The sequence below is a fragment of the Halyomorpha halys genome, unplaced genomic scaffold (assembly GCF_000696795.3).
Source record: "Halyomorpha halys isolate HHAL.00 unplaced genomic scaffold, Hhal_1.1 Scaffold7.1, whole genome shotgun sequence".
Classification (NCBI taxonomy): Eukaryota; Metazoa; Arthropoda; class Insecta; order Hemiptera; family Pentatomidae; genus Halyomorpha; species Halyomorpha halys.
The window spans coordinates 597,761-609,401 of NW_027110368.1; the positions used below are offsets into that span (position 1 = coordinate 597,761).

General features: G+C 31.1%; 1 protein-coding gene across 2 annotated transcripts in view; it reads right to left on the bottom strand.

Moving 5' to 3' along the window:
• Positions 1-11,641, bottom strand: part of LOC106677146 (putative fatty acyl-CoA reductase CG5065) — a 79,149-nt gene that overhangs the window by 40,550 nt on the left and 26,958 nt on the right. The window contains exon 2 of one of the 2 annotated variants that reach the window (XM_067048521.1): positions 1,669-1,714. The exons of the other annotated variant lie outside the window; for it this stretch is intronic. The gene's annotated coding sequence lies outside the window, so the exon portion shown is untranslated. The remainder of the gene's footprint in view (positions 1-1,668; positions 1,715-11,641) is intronic. 2 annotated transcript variants of the gene reach the window in all.

Consider the following 11,641-nt stretch of genomic DNA (forward strand, 5'->3'; position numbering starts at 1 on the left):
CCGAAACGTTGGACGTGTAAAAGAAATAAAAGTTTTGAGACTATAATTTGGATAGTGTTTTGAATTATTTAGTAATAATAGATTTTCTAGAGTTGTCGGTAGTTTTAAATATATGGAACTCCGACTGAAAAATTAACTTTATTTAACTTTAACGGATACAGCAGCCCTTTTTTATTCCCTCTACTTATATTGGGTAGACTCATCAAATTTGACTTGTAATTAAACCTAGTTTTCATTAAAGTAATCGAAAATTGGGATAAAATAACTAAATTTTTTGTTATTGACTTAACGTTTTCTTGTCATCATATCCAAAATTAATAAATTTTTATTTCACTTAGCTTATATATGAGTCTTAATAAGATATAATAATATATATATAAAAAATATAATAAAATAAGATAACTCCTTAAAATCATTCTTAGTATTTTCAATATTGATTCTATAACAATTAAGCATTGAATGGATAGTTGAGAAGAAGTTGTAAATTTTTGTAGGATGCTTTACTTTTGTCTTCCTGCTTGCCTTAGTTTCTGTTCGCAAACTAACTAGGATTGATTTTAAATCAAAGTAGGCTAGAAAATTAAAGTTGTGTGATTTTCGCATCGCACCAGATTTTTCATGATTATAAGGAGATTTTTCATTATTATTTCTTTTTTTTTAATTTAAAGACATGTTCCGTAAAAAACTATCTAGGTTCACTATTGTCACACTTGGGCAAGCTCCTAATTAATAGGACTCCATAAAATGTATTTTTCTTATTACCAAAAAAAAAAAAAAAAAATATGCATGTCTGAGAACGCAAGAATGTGGAAAGAGGATGGATGAGTGACCCACTTTCGTAAGCACTTAAAAAATTCTTAAACCACGGCTTGGATTCCAGGAGAATGATTATATAGTTGATTGTAGACATAATACATGATTATATTTGTTGTATTAGTATGTAATGTATTTTTTTTAACTTTGATACGATAAATACAAAAAATATAATAATTCCAATCCAGATCAAAACCAATTACTATTTCGAAGAAATTGTATTTGACAAACCGCATTAGGTGCATTGACACAATTCGGAGAAAGTAGGTTAGCACTACAGACAGATTAGGATCTTTAAGTTGTGTAATGTTTTGCGACATCTGGAAAGATGAATTGGAGGAGGTTAAACTATTCTCTATTCGTGTCAATTTCGAAATACATATTTATATCGCATAGCTAATTAGGGACAAAAGTATAGTTGTTCTAATAACTATGTTAGCTGAATTCATGTTAAAGAAAAACATGTATCACATAAAACCAGAGGGAGGGGTTTCGAACATCCAATTTAAATTTTATGAGAAATCATTGTTAAAACTAGCTAACGTTTGTTGTAGTGTTAGCTGAAAGGTTTTCAAAAAGTAAATGCATTATTTAAGTGCATTAGAATGCATTTTAAGCAATCTAATTCTCAAATATTTTCAGCGAGGACGCTCCCTTTATCTCAAGTAAGGGTGGTTTACATTCTGGCTGTGGGCCGTGGATGGTCCAATTTTTGCCTTTTGGCCTGACTTCTGTGAATAGGGAACCACTGTTTGGGGAGGCCTTGAGTGTATCACACTGTAGCTTTTTTTTTTTGAGTTTTTACGATCATGTATTAGTTGAGAAATGAAATTTAATTGTAAATACTCTATTTACCTTGCTCTGGTCAAGATTGAAAGTGACGAAACTTCTTGACTTCGATCTGTAAAAAAAATATATATATATATTAATAAACGTAAAACGTATAAATTTAACAATATAATTAGTAGGACAGAACTTTAAATTTTTAAACATTTAAATTTATTAGTCGTTGAAATGGCTTTTGAAATAAATTAAAAGTTAATGTTTTGGATGGGTACACAATAATAAAGAATTTCTCTTCAAATGTGGTTTTAGAAGCTTCGTTAATTTTATTAATTAAAAAAATCTGATTTATCCCCTCACAATTTTTCCGTTACCACTTTATTTGGTATCTGATTTTCTAATCGACTAAAAAAAATAATTATATGAAATTAGCAAAGAACATACCAACATATACAGGTGTCAAATAATTTTTCGTGCGCCTAGCTTTTTCGGGGGGAATATAAGTGTAGTAATAAATAAGTAAATCAAGTTTAAAATTAAAAATAAAAATAAACAGAATTTTAAATTTAATTAGTATATTAATCGTGCAAAAAAAATATTTTTTCAGTAACATTTGGCGTAGTATTAAATTGTTAGTTCGTCCTATAATTATAAATAATCGCTTAAATAAGATAAAAGAAATGATTAAACATATTCTTTTGCAGGAAAAACTAAGGTTATGAATCATTATTTTACCCATCAAGCTTTAAAATTTTTACAATTTAAAAAACATTGGACGATTGCTAATGAAAAGTTTTAAATTAACAGATTTATTACATCTCTAATAACAAAACTGTTTTGGTTAGTGTTATATAAGACCATGGTGTGTGTACTCGTGATCTTAGCTGCTTTCCCCAGGATCTCCCAAGACCAGATCTGTTCCACGAAGTGGCTAAGGCGTGTATTGCGTGTGTTTTCACATAACATGTGACATGAATAATGAAATTGGTAAAAAAAAAAAAATAGATAAAGAGGTTACTATCACCTTTACATTTTTCATATAATCCGATCATAATTATTAAAAAACGCAATTGCACTTAATTCAGTAATCTCAAAAATATAGAACAAAAAATAAAAAACCAAAATTTGGATGGTGTACGTTTCTCGCAACTTGTACTTGCAATCTTATTTTAAGTTTAATTTGTGCTTGTTCATTTAAAATAAATATTATTCGCGATACTTACGGTTTCAATATTTCGGTATATAGATAAGTGAACATAAGAAAACTAGGACGAAATTTGACTGTTGTCATAATAATCTTTGAAACAAGAAAATATTAACATATAAATTTTATTTATTTGTACTTTTTTTTGTCACTTTCCATTACATAATTGCACATATTTGCTATTTTTCTAAAATCTATTAAATATTACTACTCTTTTTACTGGAAATTCGTTTTTAGAATCATGCTCGACCAACAGACTTTTGCCCAATTAAAGGTACACACTTCATAAGGCTGGGCCCACCTCGACGACGGACTCCCGAACCCACAAAGTTGACTCAGTGATACAGAATATAATTATCTGCCACAAATAGATTCGAACCCCGTCCTTGGATTTAGTCGTATACTATATTAACACAGGATTGTAATAATAATATTAGGGAATATTATTGTTTCCAACTTGAGATTAAAGACCATGTTGGTCTGTCTGTTGAACTGTCTTCTAAATAGTTTCGAAATTAGTACAATTCTTAAAGCAGCCAAGAGATGTATAGGTAAGTGAAACTAAGAAAACTAGAAAGAAATACGACTATTTTAACAATCATAGAAAATATTTACATGTATATTCCATTTATTTGTAATTTTTTTTTTGTTTCCATTACTTTCTATAATTAAATATTTTTGCATTTTTTACAAAATCTTTAGCTCTTCCCTATAGTGTATTATACTATTATATTACTACTCTTTTTTCCGGAAATTTGTTTTAAACCTGTGACAATACTACTCCTGTTTTACTTAATTAGTAATTATAAAAAAAATTAACTTTACCCATTTATCCATTTTTTATAATCCTAACAAAGAAAGGTCGTTAATTATTTCAAATAAAAAATTTAACATATTTAGAGAAATATATTTTGAAAATTCTGCATTTCACCTACTTATGGTTTTTTCAATTAGTAGTATAAGACTTAGGTGGTGTTAAATACATATGAAAAGTGTTATTAAAATCGTTGGTGTCGTTTTCTAAAACTCAGAAGTGTAAAATCGATGAAGGATGACATCCGATAAATCGATTTTAGAGAAATATTTGCAATATTCTATATTTTGCATTTATTTGCTACATTACAATATTTACATTACGAACATTATAAATATTATATCAGTTTCGTACTACTCTTCGTTTTTGAGCCAGGCTAGTAATACCATTATAAGAGACTCGGTTATTTGATTTTGGGAGGGGGGGGGGGGCTGAAATCATATTCTTATCTAAAAAAAAAAAAAAATAGGATTTTAAGTTGTAGTAGAAAACCTTAAAATTAACATTTAACTAAAAAAAACAATAATTCCTTTTAATTAATTAGATAATATTTTCGGACTACCCTGCAGCAAAATATGAATTTTTAGTTTTAACCTCGTTAAGGACAACCCAGTACCTATCAACTTCATACCTAGTTCTTTATTGGGTTTTATATAACAGTTGAACGACGATTCTGATATCATCTCTTACTTCTATGCAGTTTGTCAAGAAATCATCTGTCCTCACCTAGTATTATACTAGTTCGTTTTATATTGGCTTATCTAAAAGTATTCTTGCTGTAAAAGTATTCTGTATTACTGGGAATAGGCCGTGCCAACCTCACATTATTTCTCTTCTTTAATAAACCCTAATTTCTGGGCTTCATTATACCTCTGGTACCGTTGGCCAAGGACGGATTGCACCTCAATGTCAGTTGTATTACCAACTGCATAACTTCAAGAGAAACATTATCCTGACTTCAAGGAAACCATTGGTGCAGAGCTATGTTAGAGTCCGTTGCTGGTCAGCAATTTTCCGATGAAGCTAACCAGAAAAAAGTTTGAGGCAGCTACATAATTAAGAAGGAAAAACATGAAATCTTTTTGTCGTTGCGTTAAGGAGTGATATGGTAATGTCCACTTATAGCGTGGTTCCTTTTTCTGTTTACAAGCGTTCTTTCTTAATAACATCAAAGTTGTTGTTACGTTACAATGTTGATTTCGGCATAATTGATCTAATCCAGCATTTAACTACGAAGGGTCAGGGGTTTTGTACTTTGTAAGGAAGTATTATTTCTTGAACAACGGTTGTGCAAGGAGATGGTTTGTTCGAGGTCACGCTAACCGCCAGATTTTCTCCAATTATGGGTATTCACTTTATAGAGGCTAGGTGAAGCCCGGAGGGCTACCGAGCTCACAGTGTTGCTCACGGCTACAGTAATATAATGTGTATATAATGAATATATGACTATAGGAGTGTATAAATAGTTAAGTTTTGAACAAACCACTAAAATAATAATTGGAGAAGTTTGTTGGGGGGTGCGGTCAGCAAAGAACAACATAAATAAAAACATAAATGTTTATTTATGTTGTTCTTTGCTGACCGCACCCCCCGACAAACTTCTCCAATCATTAATCTACGGTCAACTATCTACACCTCATCACTAAAATAATAATATTTTTCTAATTTGTTTATGCTTTAATATCATACTTTCAACATTTCATTATTCCATATACATGATGGAATGAACTACTTAGTTAAAAAATCGAAAATAAAAGAAAACTGCCACTAAGCTATCATTTGTCATTTTTGTACTCATTCATCATTCTTGTATTAGTATTTATTTTTTCTTATAAAAGTGACAAAGATTTAGCTAAATGAAAAAAAATGTTTTTATAATGTTTTACAGGGCAAATTCTTGTATGGAGTTTTGTAAAATTTATTGGGCTTGATAAAAAGTTGCAATTATCATTAATTTTGAAATTATCAGTAATGTGTCAGTCTTGGTAAATTATTATTAAGATCGTTTCGTTAGTTGTTTATTCCTCTGGTTTTCACTCTGTGTACAGATAAATTCCGATTACTTGTTTTAGATAGTTTTTGAATATCCGTGGTTAATGGTGAAATTAATTATTGGCAGAATTTTATGCTGGTTTGTTTGGCGATGGAGGCATAAACTCGAAAAAAAAATTTGATTTGTAATGTAGATGTAGGTATTTTTGCAGTGGTTATACCGATTATTGGTATATAGTAGAGAATTTTTAAGCAACTATTAATGTTTAAGTTAAGGCAGATTTGATCTCTTCATTCTGACAACACTTATGAGAAAAATATTTTTTATGAATTATTACAATATGGTTTATTATTCGAATAGGTTACTTTAATGTGCCAATAAATAAAAAATCATAAAACATTGTGTGCATCCACTCAACCCTAGGTTTTACGATGAACACTACCGAGATAAAAGTTGAGGCGACTATAAAATTAAGAAAGAAATCATGAAATCTTTTTTTCGTTGCGTTATGGACAGATATGGTAATTTCAACTTAATGTGCGGTTCCTTTTTCTTTTTACATGCGTTATTCCTTAATAACATTTTTATGTTAACTATGTTAATTCTTAATAACGTTATTTCTTTAATAATACAGGTCCAGTTAAGATCAACTTCGAGTTATAGTTTAAGTTAGAAGGTAGAGGATTCATGTTATTTAAAAAAATTAACATGTTGTTATAGGAACCTACACAAATGCTTATACTTTTTAAAGTAAAATATACCGAGTTTTTGCTAATAATCGTCAGATTTCGATATATTTTTTTGTAGGGAATTTAATTACTTTTTAAAAGTCCTAAAAAAGATATTGTTTTCCATATTTTTACTAGCGACATTGTAGAAACATTTAATTAACTTTAAAATACTGGTAGTATCTACTACATTTTTTTTTTTTTAAAGAGTTTACTCTATTTTTATAAATAGCGATAAGAAACATCAAATCGGTCACGATTTTGAAACGAAGTTGCGGATGGTAATGGAGAGTTCCGTGCACCATGGTCGGGTGACCTGTGACTTCCAAATCTAAAAAAAAAAGAAAAGTAAAAAAAAAGTTTTAGAGAAAAGTCACGAACGACTGATAGATTTTAGGCTCCATGAATGAATTTTTTTCTAATGTTGAATTTCTTCAATTGTTGGAAATTTTGTATAGATGACTAGTTTTATAGATTAGTTCTGAAGGCGATTCATTTCCCATTTTACATTTTTTTTTCTAACCTCCTCAATATCTTTATTTACAAACAAATACAATATATACATACCCTAGAATTAATCTTGTTTTGCCGCATGGCATGTTAAGAAAGGTTTACATTGTCCCCTGAAGTCGGGTTTGCAATCGTAGTTTGACAGCCGGGGGACTTACAAAGAATGGGGAGGGATCATTGGTGGTAGTGATGGTATGAGTGACTTCTGAGCTCGAAGTCTTTCCCTCGGCGAGGACATTAACCAAGGGGACCGTGCTTTGTCACCTGTCACCTCTTAGGTTTTGTTGGAGGGTAATTTCATTGAATAGCGGATTGGCACAGGCCTTCAGTCCAATAATAGAATCTGCAATTATACAACTGTTTAATAATAATTGTTCGACTCGTTGCTCCGATTGTACGGGAATGTAAAATCAAATAATATACGGTGGTCACTAAAAATGTTTTTATATAATAGAGGACCCCATCCTAGATGTCGATCATTTAATTCCAAATCACCTGTTTGGATTCCGAACATCCCACTCCACAATCCAGCAATGTCATCGTATGGTGGACGTTGTTTCGTCTTCTTTGGCACGTGGAATGTACTTCGTGGGAGTCTTTTTCGTTACAGAGCAGGGCTTTTGATTGAGTCTGGCACCCAGGACTGCTTTACAAACTCCGAAAATTCTTACCTCCTACATACTTTCTCATCATCAGTTCCTTTCTCACTGATAAATTATTCAAAGTTAGCCAGAATGATTTCTATTTATCCCTCTTCCCTCAATCCGCTGGTATTCCTCGATGACTACCATCCAGGGTCCCATCCTCTACACAATCTGACATCCCAAACAATCCTAACACTATCCCCGCCACGTACGCCGTGTGTTCGCAGTAAATAATAACCCTTTAATTGCATCTTCCCAATCCCATATCATAACCCTCGAAGAATGGTGTCGAAATTGGAGGATCAAAATAAATCCCGACAAATCCCAACAATTTACCTTTACACTTCGTCATAAATCTACTGACTGCCCTACAGTATCCTTAGTCCAAATGTTGCTCTTTTTTAGACGACTAAACTTGAATCCTCGCACAAGACTGAAAAGTATGGAAACTGTACGTCGATTTCGACTATTCATTACAAACGACTGATCTACATGACAATAATAATCCCTATCTGGACATACGGAGTTGAGTTTTGGGGATCCACAAAACCTTCGAATTGTTCTCGTATCCAATCCTTACAATCCCAAATCCTTCGTAAAATCCTCAATGCTCCATATTGTGTCTTAAATAAAATCATGCATAAGAATCTTAACGGTTCCATATATAACCGATTTCAAGCACGAACCAGATATACCCTCTTGCTTCTAACTTTGCTTATTCTTCTACGCCTGAAAAGAAGATGGCTTCGAGACCTTCTAGTGTAGAAATATTATTAGTGTACTACCAATGGGTAGTTTCTCTACATGCCTGTGTCACTCCGTTTTGATCTTACATCAAATTTGCTAGATGTATTTTTATGTAAATACAGTTGTAAATAGCAATAAGTAAATAATAATAATAATAATAATATAGTAGAGGGAATAGATAAATTTTATAAAATCAGTAGATGGTTTTAACGGCATAACTTTGCAGTATATTGATGCCACAGCAATGTTTACAATTATTGATGTATATGTAATGATAGTTATTTGCATGGTAATGGTTCCACATCGTTCCTGTTCCAGTCTCAAGCAGTTACTGCTGATAGGAACCGTATTTCCTTATTTCGCTGTCGGGTAGCTTGACAAAGACAGTAATGCAAGTTTTAATATACATGCGTTAGTCTTGCAAAATACCAGCCTTGCGAAATGTCCGTGGAGGTTGATCAACTGTTTTCGGAACTATAATTATCTATTGTCACCTGTAATTACTACTAGATTGATGTAGCAGGAAAAAAGAAAATAAAGGGAAAAAGTGTAAAGTCCTTGAGTTAAGAAGTAAAAGTCATCTACTGATTATCCACTGTGAATAGTGTCTTTTACTGACGCAGTCTTTTATTTATAGTGACAAATGACAAATAAATAACTTCAATTTTTTTTTCAATTACTGTTTTTAAATAATTATATCATATTGTTGTTGTAACTCAGAAATATAACATTGTTTTTATAAGAAAAATGTAGTGAATCTGAAATAATAAAACAGTTTTTTAAACCTTCATAAGAGAAAATGTTTTTTTCTAATATTGACTCCAATGGTACCTTTATACTGAACTTAAAAACAGATTTTTTATTTTTATGTCTTAAGTTACTCCCGGCGACAAAATTGGATATATATATATATTGTTTGAAATAGAATCGTATAACGAGTATGTTGGTCGACGTACGACATTTCACTATCTCAAAATAGCATAGATCGTTACACAAAAAATATTAGATGACAATCCGTGGCATTGAGATAGTTAAATCGAGCAATATTTAAGAAACACGTGAAATTGAAAAACGGGATTAAACCTGCCTCTAACGTCCTCCGTGGTAGCCATACTTATCTTAAGTTTGAACCAGACACGTATAGCAAGTATGTTGGCCCACCTACGACATGTCACAATCTCAAAATAGCAGAATGAGAGTAAAAATTGGGAAACTGTTTAAACATAATAACAATAAAAAAAATTTGATTTATATTGCAAATCTAATTTATATTTCTGTTTATTCCAATAACTAAATAACATACTTTTTCTTATAAATGTATATATATATAAAATTTAAATCAAATTTATTAGCTATAAATTATGTAAATTATCATGACATAAAAAGATATTACAAGGCAGAAACTTATAGCCAGTATGTTGGTCGATGTGCGACATGCCACAATCTCACAAGATATCATAACACAAAAAAAAAGCTATCCTTCCCCGGTCGATCAGCCCCACTAAAACCCCTTTTTAACGACGGTTCTATATTACCTTTGAAGCATTTATTTAAAACAAGAAGAGGAAACTTAAGTGGCTTAAATTTGAAAAACGGCGTGAAACTGTATCTTAGATATGACAAAACATCCACGGACATTGAATTCAATTAGTAAAAACACAAGTTTTCATATTCACTATAACGAGACCGTCCATTATTCAAAATATAGTAATTAATGATACTACAATTTCATGGACTACGTCAATTACTTCGGCTTAGATCTGTACAAAACTAAAAATGGAAATTATTATTATTCGCCAGATAGATTGGATTCGTTTACACATTTGTGTGGATCAACATGAAAGCTGATGGTTTCAAATAATAAATTACTCTTCTTACTTTACATTGTCCAAAATAAAAATGTTTCAGAATAGTTTAAAAAAGAGCTAATACTTTCCGATTCTGATAGCAATAAAATATATATAAAGCTAGATTTGAAAACAATAAAAAAAACTACTGAAATGTATTTAAACAATTATAAATAAATTTTATTATAAATAAAATACAAATTGACCTAGTGGAGTTCAAATTGTGCTGTTTGGTATTTTATAAACATCATAATCAAACCATGAAATTTTGAAGATGATCGTTTGGGTAGCCTAGTTACTGTAAAAGATTTTCTTGATTTTATTCTATAAAACTGATATTAGATATCAGTGATGCTATAAAACTGGTATTAGATATCAGTGATGCTATAAAACTGGTATTAGATATCAGTGGTGCCATAAAACTGGTATTAGATATCAGTGATACTATTAAAGTGATATTAGATATCAGTGATGCTATAAAACTGATATTAGATATCAGTGATGCTATAAAACTGGTATTAGATATCAGTGATGCAATAAAACTGGTATTAGACATCAGTGATGCTATAAAACTGGTATTAGATATCAGTGATGCTATAAAACGGACTTTATTTTCTGTCTAAACGTAACAAAAATATGGTTTTTATGCTACCCTAGTATTCTATCTTATCCTTTCTAAATTACGAGGCATTATGTTGGAGTAGAATATAGTAAATAAAGGAAACTAGGTAATTCTTTTTATACAATGCGTATATGTGGAATTATTAATAAACTATAAAATGGACCATCGTTGGAAGCTTTGTGTTCTTTCATATAAACATCCACAAGGTTTAGAGATCTTGCGGTGGAAAAAGAGTGTAACAGGTCGACCACTTTCTGATCAGCTCCACTCTAAAAAAAAAATTATAAAAAATTCACTCTATATATTTATACGTTCTTCTAATTTTTGAAACTATGAAATGTATTGTAATAAGTAATAACCACGTCTTACTGATGCTGGAGGTGACTTGCAGTGGCTGACGTAACGACTGCTTACTGATGCAACAGAGCCGGAATAAGTAATAGATAGTTATACTAAACAGGTAATAGGTTACTGACACCAAAAGGGAAATGTTATAGTACTGTTACAATTTAGATATTTAGCATCATGTTATTGATGATCTCACTGATAATGTTGGATGATCGCACATTAACTTTGATAAGGAGTATTGCGATCGTGAAAAATTTTTAATTCGAGTTTTCCAAGAAAATACACGTTTTGAGGTCCCCTAAATCGAAATAACCACGTCTTGCAAAATGGTCTGCATGTATTTGAACAGCCTAGCGCCAAACCAAAAAGTGGTACAAAACTGAAATTACATATTTAGAGCATGTGCATGCCAGAGGTGTTTTTGATAATGTCGACAAACAGTGAGAGCCACTTTATATAATTGATTCCACACTTTTATTTTTTTTAGGATTTTCTCAAAAACGGTGTAGACGCTTTTACTCGATGAATCGATGTATAGCAAGTTGATCTTTGATATCAGAGAGGTCTTATCCTAAGTGAAATTGTCCC